This window comes from Oncorhynchus tshawytscha, linkage group LG18 (assembly GCF_018296145.1).
Source record: "Oncorhynchus tshawytscha isolate Ot180627B linkage group LG18, Otsh_v2.0, whole genome shotgun sequence".
Taxonomy (NCBI): Eukaryota; Metazoa; Chordata; class Actinopteri; order Salmoniformes; family Salmonidae; genus Oncorhynchus; species Oncorhynchus tshawytscha.
In genome coordinates this window covers 39,522,743-39,537,552 of record NC_056446.1, presented here as the reverse complement: position 1 = coordinate 39,537,552, position 14,810 = coordinate 39,522,743, and positions in this window count along the sequence as shown.

The window sequence follows — 14,810 nt, the reverse complement described above, 5'->3', positions numbered from 1 at the left end:
CCATGAACACTACACCCTGGCACGTCTACACTGATTCACCCTGGCACGTCTACACTGATTCACCCTGGCACGTCTACACTGATTCACCCTGGCACATCTTCACTGATTCACCCTGGCACGTCTACACTGATTCACCCTGGCACGTCTACACTGATTCACCCTGGCACATCTTCACTGATTCACCCTGGCACATCTTCACTGATTCACCCTGGCACATCTACACTGATTCACCCTGGCACATCTACACTGATTCACCCTGGCACATCTACACTGATTCACCCTGGCACATCTACACTGATTCACCCTGGCACATCTACACTGATTCACCCTGGCACATCTTCACTGATTCACCCTGGCACATCTTCACTGATTCACCCTGGCACATCTACACTGATTCACCCTGGCACATCTTCACTGATTCACCCTGGCACATCTTCACTGATTCACCCTGGCACATCTACACTGATTCACCCTGGCTAGACTAACGAGACTCATTTACCAATCAACATTTTTTTTTTTACTGACATGATCTAATTGAATGACTGTCAGTTGCTAGTGTTCTATCCAATTGGTGACAGATTTTCATGTAAATATGCTGCACTGAACAAAAAATATAAAACACAACATGTAAAGTGTTTGTCCCATGTTTCATGAGCTGAAATACGAGATACCAGAAATGTTCCTTAGGCACAAAAAGTGTATTTCTCTCAAATTTGTTTACATCCTTGTTAGTGAGCATTTCACTTTTGTCAAGATAATCCATCCACTTGACAGGTGTGGCATATTAAGGAGCTGATTAAACAGCATGATCATTATACAGGTGCGCCTTGTGCTGGGGACAATAAAAGACCACTCTAAAATTTGCACTTTTGTCACACAATACAATGCCACAGATGTCTCAAGTTGAGGGAAAATGCAACCTGCATGCTGACTGCAGGAATGTCCACCAGAGCTGTTTACAGATCATTTTATGTTAATTTCTCTATCATAAGCCGCCTCCAAAGTCATTTTAGAGAATTTGGCAGTACGTCCAACTGGCCTCACAACCGCAGACCACGTGTAACCGTGGCAGCCCAAGACTTCCACGTGTCTTCTTCACCTGCGTGATCGTCTGAGGGTGTAGGGCATGGTGCTGTGGAATATTTCTGTCCTTTTTGTGTGGAAAAACTTTTCTGATTGGCTGGGCCTGGTTCCCCAGTGTATAGACCTAATGAATTTATTTCAATTTATTTCAATTGACTGATTGCCTTATACAGTGGGGCAAAAAAAGTATTTAGTCAGCCACCAATTGTGCAAGTTCTCCCACTTAAAAAGATGAGAGAGGCCTGTAATTTTCATCATAGGTACACTTCAACTATGACAGACAAAATGAGAAAATAAATCCAGAAAATCCCATTGTAGGATTTTTAATGAATTTATTTTCAAATTATGGTGGAAAATAAGTATTTGGTCACCTACAAACAAGCAAGATTTCTGGCTCTCACAGACCTGTAACCTCTTCTTTAAGAGGCTCCTCTGTCCTCCACTCGTTACCTGTATTAATGGCACCTGTTTGAACTTGTTATCAGTATAAAAGACACCTGTCCACAACCTCAAACAGTCACACTCCAAACTCCACTACGGCCAAGACCAAAGAGCTGTCAAAGGACACCAGAAACAGAATTGTAGACCTGCTCCAGGCTGGGAAGACTGAATCTGCAATAGGTAAGCAGCTTGGTTTGAAGAAATCAACTGTGGGAGCAATTATTAGGAAATGGAAGACATACAAGACCACTGATAATCTCCCTCGATCTGGGGCTCCACGCAAGATCTCACCCCGTGGGGTCAAACCTACCTGACACCCTTGACCCACTCCAATTTGCTTACCGCCCAAATAGGTCCACAGACGATGCAATCTCAACCACACTGCACACTGCCCTAACCCATCTGGACAAGAGGAATACCTATGTGAGAATGCTGTTCATCGACTACAGCTCGGCATTCAACACCATAGTACCCTCCAAGCTCGTCATCAAGCTCGAGACCCTGGGTCTCGACCCCGCCCTGTGCAACTGGGTACTGGACTTCCTGACGGGCCGCCCCCAGGTGGTGAGGGTAGGCAACAACATCTCCTCCCCGCTGATCCTCAACACTGGGGCCCCACAAGGGTGCGTTCTGAGCCCTCTCCTGTACTCCCTGTTCACCCACGACTGCGTGGCCATGCACGCCTCCAACTCAATCATCAAGTTTGCGGACGACACAACAGTGGTAGGCTTGATTACCAACAACGACGAGACGGCCTACAGGGAGGAGGTGAGGGCCCTCGGAGTGTGGTGTCAGGAAAATAACCTCACACTCAACGTCAACAAAACTAAGGAGATGATTGTGGACTTCAGGAAACAGCAGAGGGAACACCCCCCATCCACATCGATGGAACAGTAGTGGAGAGGGTAGCAAGTTTTAAGTTCCTCGGCATACACATCACAGACAAACTGAATTGGTCCACTCACACAGACAGCATCGTGAGGAAGGCGCAGCAGCGCCTCTTCAACCTCAGGAGGCTGAAGAAATTCGGCTTGTCACCAAAAGCACTCACAAACTTCTACAGATGCACAATCGAGAGCATCCTGGCGGGCTGTATCACCGCCTGGTATGGCAACTGCACCGCCCTCAACCGTAAGGCTCTCCAGAGGGTAGTGAGGTCTGCACAACGCATCACCGGGGGCAAACTACCTGCCCTCCAGGACACCTACACCACCCGATGCTACAGGAAGGCCATAAAGATCATCAAGGACATCAACCACCCGAGCCACTGCCTGTTCACCCCGCTGCCATCCAGAAGGCGAGGTCAGTACAGGTGCATCAAAGCTGGGACCGAGAGACTGAAAAACAGCTTCTATCTCAAGGCCATCAGACTGTTAAACAGCCACCACTAACATTGAGTGGCTACTGCCAACACACTGTCAATGACACTGACTCTACTCCAGCCACTTTAATCATGGGAATTGATGGGAAATGATGTAAATATATCACTAGCCACTTTAAACAATGCTACCTTATATAATGTTACTTACCCTACATTGTTCATCTCATATGCATACGTTGATACTGTACTCTATATCATCGACTGCATCCTTATGTAATACATGTATCACTAGCCATTTTAACTATGCCACTTGGTTTACATACTTATCTCATATGTATATACTGTACTCGATATCATCTACTGTATCTTGCCTATGCTGCTCTGTACCATCACTCATTCATATATCCTTATGTACATATTCTTTATCCCCTTACACTGTGTATGACAGTAGTTTTTTTGGAATTGTTAGTTAGATTACTTGCTCGTTATTACTGCATTGTCGGAACTAGAAGCACAAGCATTTTGCTACACTCGCATTAACATCTGCTAACCATGTGTATGTGACAAATAAAATTTGATTTGATTTGATTTGAAATGTTCACAAGAACAGTGAGAAAAAATCCCAGAACCACACGGGGGGACCTAGTGAATGACCTGCAGAGAGCTGGGACTAAAGTAACAAAGCCTACCATCAGTAACACACTACGCCGCCAGGGACTCAAATCCTGCAGTGCCAGACGTGTCCCCCTGCTATAACTGTATATGAACTGTATAACTCAGCAAAATCTTAGAAATTGTTGCATGTTACCTTTATAATTTTGTTCAGGAAAAAATATGCATAAAACAATATGTGCATTTTCCCACCAGATTTTCCTCAAATTGTCCTGTTGCAGATAAAGGCTGTGCGTGATGATGGAGTACACATAAAAACACAGTTTACTGTTCAATTCCCACATACCGAATAAAAAATCAAAGTTAAACGTGTTTCCATCGGATTTTCAACTCTACTCATGATATTCTCACAAAAAAAAACGTGCACTATATAGCGAGTGTGCCCACTCTGGTATGGACACGTGTGCCCACTCTGGTATGGACACGTGTGCCCACTCTGGTATGGACACGTGTGCCCACTCTGGTATGGACACGTGTGCCCACTCTGGTATGGACACGTGTGCCCACTCTGGTATGGACACGTGTGCCCACTCTGGTATGGACACGTGTGTCCACTCTGGTATGGACACGTGTGCCCACTCTGGTATGGACACGTGTGCCCACTCTGGTATGGACACGTGTGCCCACTCTGGTATGGACACGTGTGCCCACTCTGGTATGGACACGTGTGCCCACTCTGGTATGGACACGTGTGTCCACTCTGGTATGGACACGTGTGTCCACTCTGGTATGGACACGTGTGTCCACTCTGGTATGGACACGTGTGCCCACTCTGGTATGGACACGTGTGCCCACTCTGGTATGGACACGTGTGCCCACTCTGGTATGGACACGTGTGCCCACTCTGGTATGGACACTTGCGCTCTAGCCAACAGCTCGCAGATATAGTGCGGGTAGCCTATAGCCTACATGACTAAATTATTGTCCATTTAGCAGACACTTTTATCCAAAGCAATTTACAGTCCCTTATGGGTGGCCCCTGGGAATTAAACACACTATCCTGGCATTGCTGGTGCTCTAACCAACTAAGCCATACAGGACCATTCACCTCCCTGGGAAGTTCATCATGTATTTAATCTGTATCCTAATAACCTGGTTTCCCGATTAGTCGTAGTGGGAGGACCACACAACATGTCATCGGATGACTCCAAGTATAGTTCAATATGATGGTTATTATAATCAACATTTACGCATTAAAAAACGTTTCCCCTATCGACATTTGTCACACAATTAATTTTACAACACAAAAAGATCTCACCTTTTATTATGTCGACATTTGGAAAGTTTAACGAAAAATGTGTGGTTTCCATCAGGCCTGTTGTGACATTTTTGTACTTTACTCACATAGAAAAGTCGGATGGAAACCTGGTTAGTGAGTGACATATAACAAGAAGAAAACTGCTGATGCACAACAACATTTCAAATTGCACTTGTGTGTATTCTACAATTCTAACTCTCAAAAGTACAATTTAGACCCTGACTGAGTTCCTAGAAAATATAATTGAGGTCTGGATTCTGTGTCCTCATATGTATCTACAGCCCTGCATATTTGTGAGTGGATTACAGCCCAAACCCTGTCTGTGTTTTTGGAATGAATGTGTAGTTACTTCAGCAGACCAGACAGACAGACGCTGCACAGACAGGGATTTTAGTCTGAGCTACAGCACTACTCAGTCCCTGAGTTACAGACAGTGGACCCAATCCCACTGCCAATCTCAAACCCAATCTAGACAGAATCCTGTCTATTAATTAAATCATGTGACCATGTCAGATTTATAACAACCCAGATGAAAGCTTGTTGGTGCTAAGTTCTGAGCTGCTCCTTGTTTGCTTTAGATAGATCCAACCAAATGTATTTATAAAGCCCTATTTACATCAGCAGATGTCACAAAGTGTTTATACAGAAACCCAAACAGCAAGCAAACAGTGGCTAGGAAAAACTCACTAGAAAGGCAGGAACCTAGGAAGAAACCTAGAGCGGAACCAGGCTCTGAGGGGTGACCAGTCCTCTTCTGGCTGTGCCGGGTGGAGATAAGACTACATGGCCATTAAAAGGATCCGCCCCTTTATTTTTTTTTTGCCAAAAATGACATACCCAAATCTAACTGCCTGGAGCTTAAGCCCGAAGCAAGGATATGCATATTCTTGGTATCATTTGAAAGGAAACATTTTGTGGAAATGTGAATGTAGGATTAAATTGTACTTTTGAGAGTTAGAATATAACACAATAGATCTGGTGATAGAAAACAAAAAAAAAAAGATTTTTTTTTTTTTTTTGTACCATTATCTTTGAAAATGCAAGAGAAAGGCCATAATGTATTATTCCAGCCTAGGTAGAGTTTAGATTTTGACCACTAGATGGCAGCAGTGTATGTGCAAAGTTTTAGACTGATCCAATGAACCATTGCATTTCTGTTCAAAATGATGTACCAAGACTGCCCAAATGTGCCTAATTTGTTTATTAATAACTTTTCAAAATTGTGCACTCTCCTCAAACAATAGCATGGTATTATTTCACTGTAATAGCGACTGTAACTTGGACAGAGCAGTTAGATTAACAATATTTTTATTTTTTTTGCCAATATCTGATATGTCTATGTCCTGGGAAATGTTCTTGTTACTTACAACCTCATGCTAATCGCATTAGCCTATGTTAGCTCAAACGTCCCGTGGAAGGGACACTGATCCTGAAGAAGTTTTAAGGCCGGATCGTTCTTCAGATGTTCAAACATTCATAGATGATCAGCAGCGTCAAATAATAAATCACAGTGGTTATAGAGGGTGCAACAGGTCAGCACCTCAGGAGTTCATGTCAGTTGGCTTTTCATAGCCGAGAGGTCGAAACAGCAGGTGCGGTAGAGCAGGTCGAAAACAGCAGGTCTGGGACAATGTAGAGCACGTCGGTGAACAGGTCAGGATTACATAGCAGCAGGCCGAACAGTTGAAACTGGAGCAACAGCACGACAAAGTAACACATCTGTTGAACAGGTCAGGGTTCCATAGCCACAGGCAAAACAGCAGAAACTGGATCAGCAACATGACCAGGAGGACTGGGGACAGCCAGGAGTCATCAGGCCAGGTAGTCCTGAGGCATGGTTCTAGGGCTTAGATCCTCTGAGAGAAGAGAGATGGGAGAATTAGAGGGAGCATACTTAAGATCACACAGAACGCCAGATAAGACTGGAGAATTACACCAGATAAGACAGACTGACGCTAGCCCCCCGGGACATAGACTATTGCAGCATAGATACTGGAGGCTGAGGTGGGGGAGGGGGGCACGGAGAGGAAGATCACGTCAGTGACTCAACCCACTCAAGTCGAGTAGAGCGAAAAAAGCCTGGCACGATGTGACGCACCCCTCCTAGGGACGGCATGGAAGAGGACTGGTAAGCCATTGACGAGGGACAATAAGGAGGCCTGTGTCTTGTGTGATCATAGGGCATGTTTAGGTATGTAAGGCAGGACCAAATCGGAGAGATAGGTAGGAGCAAGCCCATGTAATGCTTTGTAGGTTAGCAGTTAAACATTGAAATCAGTCCTAACTAACAGGAAGCCAGTGTAGAGAGGCTAGCACTGGAGTAATATTATCGAAGATTCTAGCAGGGTAGTCTAGTGGTTAGAGTGTTGGACTAGTAACCGAAAGGTTGCAAGTTTAAATCCCCGAGCTGACAAGGTACAAATCTGTCGTTCTGCCCCTGAACAGGCAGTTAACCCACTGTTCCTAGGCAGTCAATGAAAATAAGAATTTGTTCTTAACTGACTTGCCTAGTTAAATAAATGGCACCCTATTCCCCTATGGGCCCTAAATGGCACCCTATTCCCCTATGGGCCCTAAATGGCACCCTATTCCCCTATGGGCCCTAAATGGCACCCTATTCCCCTATGGGCCCTAAATGGCACCCTAAATGGCACCCTATTCCCCTATGGGCCCTAAATGGCACCCTATTCCCCTATGGGCCCTAAATGGCACCCTATTCCCCTATGGGCCCTAAATGGCACCCTAAATGGCACCCTATTCCCCTATGGGCCCTAAATGGCACCCTATTCCCCTATGGGCCCTAAATGGCACCCTATTCCCCTATGGGCCCTGGTCAAAAGTAGTGCACCAGCACTATATAGGGAAAAGGGTGCCATTTGGGATGCAAACAAACTTTCCCTGTGTTGTCTGTTTCCTGATGCCTCTCAATACGCATCTCAACACATTCTTACACACCACAGGTTCAGATGATAGATTATACAGTATATTACATTATGACCATTAATGCTATACTACACAAGTAGACAAAGTCGATAACATACCCAAACAGTAGAATCGAAGCAGTGTACATGTAAGGGTTTTCCTCCTCTTTGTCTGAGGAGGAGAAGCGAGAAGGATCGGGGGACCAATGCGCAGCAAGTGTCCATGGTTGTTTATTTAGAAAACATATTGGACACTAGGAATGCAAAAACAATAACTGTGAACAAACCGAAAAAGTACCGTGTGGCGATAAACACAGACACGGAAACAATCACCCACAAAACAACAGTGAAACCCAGGCTACCTAAGTATGATTCTCAATCAGAGACAACTAACGACACCTGCCTCTGATTGAGAACCATACTAGGCCGAACACAGAAAACCAACCTAGAAACACAAAACATAGAATGCCCACCCAACTCACTTCCTGACCAACTAAAACAAACAAATAACACAAGTACTAGGGTCAGAACGTGACAGTACACACCCACAGTAAATAGGTATATGTATTTTTCTTTGCTGAGTGACACTTTGTCTGCTGAGGCAACTCGTGGCCTAAACTATCAAATTGAAGTCAGTCATTAAATCAACTAGTCCAAAGCAGTAGTCAGTCCGTCTGGTGTCTGTCACTAGGCAAGGTAGCCTAGTGGTTAGAGTGTTGGACTAGTAACTGAAAGGTTGCAAGTTTGAATCCCCGAGCTGACAAGGTACAAATCTGTCGTTCTGCCCCTGAACAGGCAGTTAACCCACTGTTCTTAGGCTGTCATTGAAAGTAAGAATTTGTTCTTAACTGACTTGCCTAGTAAAATGTTAATAAATTCACCAGACTGATTGCATGATCTAGTCTGTGTACTGTTGTTGTTCTCTGTCTAGATTCTAGAGGTTATCATCTAATCCATCGTGTCTGTCTATTAAAAATTGGCACTCATTTTTTTGTCCATATACAACACATGAATTCCTGAGGTTTATGGCATAAAGGAAACTTTTACTAGTGCCATGATATTTCTCACATTCCAACAACAACCAGATATGAACACACTTCACAGAATTTACTGTGAAGGATACTCAGTTGAGGTAATTGAGCATTGATGGGCTGTGGTGACACACAATGTTTGTTTATGACTACATTTCTTCAGGTTCGTTGTGCTGCTATTGTCAGTCATGTTGTGACATCACTTTTAAGGACAACACTGACCCTTACTGGTGATTTATAGGATTACAGAAAATCACAGACCGGAAAAAAAATATATCTAAATCAAATTAAAGGTTATTGGTCGCTTACACATATTTTTTAGATGTTATCGCAGGTGCATCAAAAATGCTTATATTTCTAGCTCCATCGTTGCCATAATATCTAACATAAAAAATACACACAATTCCCCCCAAAATGTAAAGAAACAAATGAAGACATCAGAACGAGCAATGTATATATAGTGCCTTGCGAAAGTATTCGGCCCCCTTGAACTTTGCGACCTTTTGCCACATTTCAGGCTTCAAACATAAAGATATAAAACTGTATTTTTTTGTGAAGAATCAACAACAAGTGGGACACAATCATGAAGTGGAACGACATTTATTGGATATTTCAAACTTTTTTAACAAATCAAAAACTGAAAAATTGGGCATGCAAAATTATTCAGCCCCTTTACTTTCAGTGCAGCAAACTCTCTCCAGAAGTTCAGTGAGGATCTCTGAATGATCCAATGTTGACCTAAATGACTAATGATGATAAATACAATCCACCTGTGTGTAATCAAGTCTCCGTATAAATGCACCTGCACTGTGATAGTCTCAGAGGTCCGTTAAAAGCGCAGAGAGTATCATGAAGAACAAGGAACACACCAGGCAGGTCCGAGATACTGTTGTGAAGAGGTTTAAAGCCGGATTTGGATACAAAAATATTTCCCAAGCTTTAAACATCTCAAGGAGCACTGTGCAAGCGATAATATTGAAATGGAAGGAGTATCAGACCACTGCAAATCTCCCAAGACCTGGCTGTCCCTCTAAACTTTCAGCTCATACAAGGAGAAGACTGATCAGAGATGCAGCCAAGAGGCCCATGATCACTCTGGATGAACTGCAGAGATCTACAGCTGAGGTGGGAGACTCTGTCCATAGGACAACAATCAGTCGTATATTGCACAAATCTGGCCTTTATGGAAGAGTGGCAAGAAGAAAGCCATTTGTTAAAGATATCCATAAAAAGTGTCGTTTAAAGTTTGCCACAAGCCACCTGGGAGACACACCAAACATGTGGAAGAAGGTGCTCTGGTCAGATGAAACCAAAATTGAACTTTTTGGCAACAATGCAAAACGTTATGTTTGGCGTAAAAGCAACACAGCTCATCACCCTGAACACACCATCCCCACTGTCAAACATGGTGGTCGCAGCATCATGGTTTGGGCCTGCTTTTCTTCAGCAGGGACAGGGAAGATGGTTAAAATTGATGGGAAGATGGATGGAGCCAAATACAGGACCATTCTGGAAGAAAACCTGATGGAGTCTGCAAAAGACCTTAGACTGGGACGGAGATTTGTCTTCCAACAAGACAATGATCAAAAACATAAAGCAAAATCTACAATGGAATGGTTCAAAAATGAACATATCCAGGTGTTAGAATGGCCAAGTCAAAGTCCAGACCTGGCGCTACAAAGTATTAACTTAAGGGGGCTGAATAATTTTGCACGCCCAATTTTTCAGTTCTTGATTTGTTAAAAAGTTTGAAATATCCAATAAATGTTGTTCCACTTCATGATTGTGTCCCACTTGTTGTTGATTCTTCACAAAAATACAGTTTTATATCTTTATGTTTGAAGCCTGAAATGTGGCAAAAGGTCGCAAAGTTCAAGGGGGCCGAATACTTTCGCAAGGCACTGTATGTACTGTATGTATGTATGTATATACACATATATATATATACTGTATACACACAAATATATATACATACACACACAGCGCCTTGGGAAAGTTTTAGACTCCTGGACTTTTTCCACATTTTGTTACGTTACAGCCTTATTCTAAAATTGATTCAATATTTTGTTTTTCTCATCAATCTACACACAATACCCCATAATGACAAAGCGAAAACAGATTTTATTTTTTTGTGTGCAAATGTATTAATCCTTTCATCACCTTCACAAGACGCCATCTGCCATCTTCCAGATACATTTGAAACCGGGATTCATCCCTAAAGAGCTTCTCCAGCGTGCCAGGGGCCATCGAAGGTGAGCATCTGCCCACTGAATTCGGGTTACGACGCCGAACTCCAGTCAAGTTAAGACCCGTGTGAGGACGACAAGCACTGATATTACCTTCCCTGAGACGGTTTGTGACAGTTTGTGCAGAAATGATTTGTATGTGCAAACCCTCAGTTTCATCAGCTGTCCGGCTGGCTCATCTTAGACCATCCCACAGGTGAAGAAGCCGGAGTTGCCACACTCGCTATATAATGCAAAAAATAATTTTGAGAAAACCTTCAGTATAGTTGAAAATGCGATGGAAACACATTTAACTTCTATTTTTTATTCGATACATGGTAATTTTAACTGTAAACTGTATTTTTTATTCGATACATGGTAATTTTAACTGTAAACTGTATTTTTTATTCGATACATGGTAATTTTAACAGTAAACTGTATTTTTTTATTTGCACAGCTTTTTATCCACAACAAGTCAATTTGATGGAAACACATCTCTGGTGAGAAAATGTACATTGTTTTATGCGGGGTTTTGTTTTATACAGAAAAATATACACTACCGTTTCAAAGTTTGGGGTCACTTAGAAATGTCCTTGTTTTTGAAAGAAAAGCACATTTTCTGTCCATTAAAATAACATCAAATTGATCAGAAATACAGTGTAGACATTGTTAATGTTGTAAATGACTATTGTAGCTGAAAAAGGCAGATTTTTAATGGAATATCTACATAGGCGTACAGAGGCCCATTATCAGCAACCATCACTCCTGTGTTCCAATGACACTTTGCAAATGCAACTTATTTCTACGTGAAAACTGAAATGGTTTATTCATACTTTTCCATTTTCGTAGCCGCTCCTATCCGGAGCATCTTACGGTAGTGTCTACATGTTTATACTTCATCTTGAACCCACAACCCTACCATTGCCATACTCTTATCAACTGAGCCACATAGAAATTCTACAGGTATAACCCTAAACGACCAGCCTATGTACAATACAGTACTGTACATTTACATGAAGTGGTTTGTAAGGATGGTCAATTAATGATGCACAAAAAGTGGTTGTTTTCCATGTTATTTGATCAAGAAAAATATTTAATTTGATATGGATGTCTTTGCCTGTAACTTTGCACCTTTTCATGTAAATGTTTGAGGACAGGGTTTTGATCTTTCTGGATTCTATTAGAATGACATCACAGAGAAAGGGCTGGGGTTTTGTTCTTTCTGGATTCCATTAGAATGACATCACAGAGAAAGGACCGGGGTTTTGTTCTTTCTGGATTCCATTAGAATGACATCAGAGAAAGGGCTGGGGTTTTATTCTTTCTATATTCCATTAGAATGACATCACAGAGAAAGGGGCAGGGTTTTGTTATTTCTGGATTCTATTAGAATGACATCACAGAGAAAGAGACAGGGTTTTGTTCTTTCTGGATTCTATTAGAATGACATCACAGAGAAAGGACCAGGGTTTTGTTCTTTCTGGATTCTATTAGAATGACATCACAGAGAAAGGACCAGGGTTTTGTTCTTCCCGTTGGGATAGAGCAGTGTTCAGTGCGATGGCGTCATCGGTAGATCTATTGGGGCGGGTAAGCAAATTTAAGTGGGTCTAGGGTATCAGGTAAGATGGAGGTGATATGATCCTTAACTAGCCTCTCAAAGCACTTCATGATGAAAGAAGTGAATGCTACGGGGCGATGGAAGCATTTGGCAGTTCTAGTACAGAGGCTCCACAGCCAGCTCATTTATATTCCAGCTAGGATAACACTATCACACTTGATTCAACTAATCATCAAGCCCTTGAGTACTTGAGTCAGGAGTAATAACATAGGCCTGAAAATAATATGTCACTGCTGTGGATCAATTGAAATCCTCTGGTCTATCACATTTGGTTGAAAATGTCATTATATATTGCCATTGTCAACTATGTCAGGTTTGGTCTCTATATCTGGTTCGATCACAGAATGAGCAATATTGGGTGTAAACAAAAATACAATTTTTTTTCAATAGGCAAAATTCTCTGTTTTAAATTTAAATTCTTCTTCCTAAGAGCTGGCTGGCTAAAACCCCTTAGTAAGACCATTTTCACAAGGAAAGTCTTCAGTCCACAGAAATACTGTTGTTCTGTACTGCAGCACTAGAACAGATGGGCCAACCAGGGCAGAGAAACAGAATCAGGGGACACGGCCCAAATAGCACCCTATTCCCTATCTACAATGCATTCGAAAAGTATTCAGACCCATTGACCTATTCTACATTTTGTTTTACGTTACAGCCGTATTCTAAAATGGATTACATTATTTTTCTCATCAATCTACACACAATACCCCATAATGACAAAGCGAAAACAGGTTTTTTGAAATGTTTGCAAATGTATAGAAAACTAAAATACCTTATTTACATAAGTATTCAGACTCTTCGCTATGAGACTCTAAATTGGGGACAGGTGCATCCTGTTTCCATTGATCATCCTTGTGATGTTTCTACAACTTCACTGGAGTCCACCTGTGGTAAATTAAATTGATTGGACATGATTTGGAAAGGCAGACACCTGTCTATATTAGGTCCCACATTTGACAGTGCATGTCAAAGCACAAACCAAGCCATGAGGTTGAAGGAATTGTCTGTAGAGGTCCGAGAAAGGATTGTGTCGAGGCACATATCTGGGAAAGGGTACCAAAATATGTCTGCAGCATTGAAGGTCCCCAAGAACACACAGTGGCCTCCATCATTCTTAAATGGAAGAAGTTTGGAACCACCAAGACTCTTCCTAGAGCTGGCCTCCCAGCCAAACTGACCAATCAGGGGAGAATGACCTTGGTCAGGGAGGTAACCAAGAACCCGATGGTTACTCTGACAGAGCTGCAGAGTTCGTCTGTGGAGATGGGAGAACCTTCCAGAAGGACAACCGTCTCTGCAGCACACCACCAATCAGGCCTTTATGGTAGAGTGGCCAGACAGAAGCCACTCCTCAGTAAAAGGCACATGACAGCCCACTCTGAGTTTACCAAAGGGCACCTTAAGGACTTTCAGAACATAAGAAACAAGATTCTCTGGTCTGATGATACATCGATTGAACTCTTTGGCCTGAATGCTAAGTGTTACGTCCTGAGAAACCAGGCACCACTCATCACCTGGCCAATACCATCCCTACGGTGAAGCTACAAATCAAATCAAATTTATTTATATAGCCCTTTGTACATCAGCTGATATCTCAAAGTGCTATACAGAAACCCAGCCTAAAACCCCAAACAGCAAGCAATGCAGGTGTAGAAGCACGGTGGCTAGGAAAAACTCCCTAGAAAGGCCAAAACCTAGGAAGAAACCTAGAGAGGAACCAGGCTATGTGGGGTGGCCAGTCCTCTTCTGGCTGTGCCGGGTGGAGATTATAACAGAACATGGCCAAGATGTTCAAATGTTCAAAAATGACCAGCATGGTCGTACAATAAGGCAGAACAGTTGAATCTGGAGCAGCAGCACGGCCAGGTGGACTGGGGACAGCAAGGAGTCATCATGTCAGGTAGTCCTGGGGCATGGTCCTAGGGCTCAGGTCCTCCTCCTCCGAGAGAGAATTAGAGAACGCACACTTAGATTCACACAGGACACCGAATAGGACAGGAGAGGTACTCCAGATATAACATTGCAGTAGTCTAACCTAGAAGTGACAAAAGCATGGATACATTTTTCTGCATCATTTTTGGACAGAAAGTTTCTGACTTTTGCAATGTTATGTAGATGGAAAAAAGCTGTCCTTGAAATGGTCTTGATATGTTCTTCAAAAGAGAGATCAGGGTCCAGAGTAACGCCGAGGTCCTTCACAGTTTTATTTGAGACGACTGTACAACCATTAAGATTAA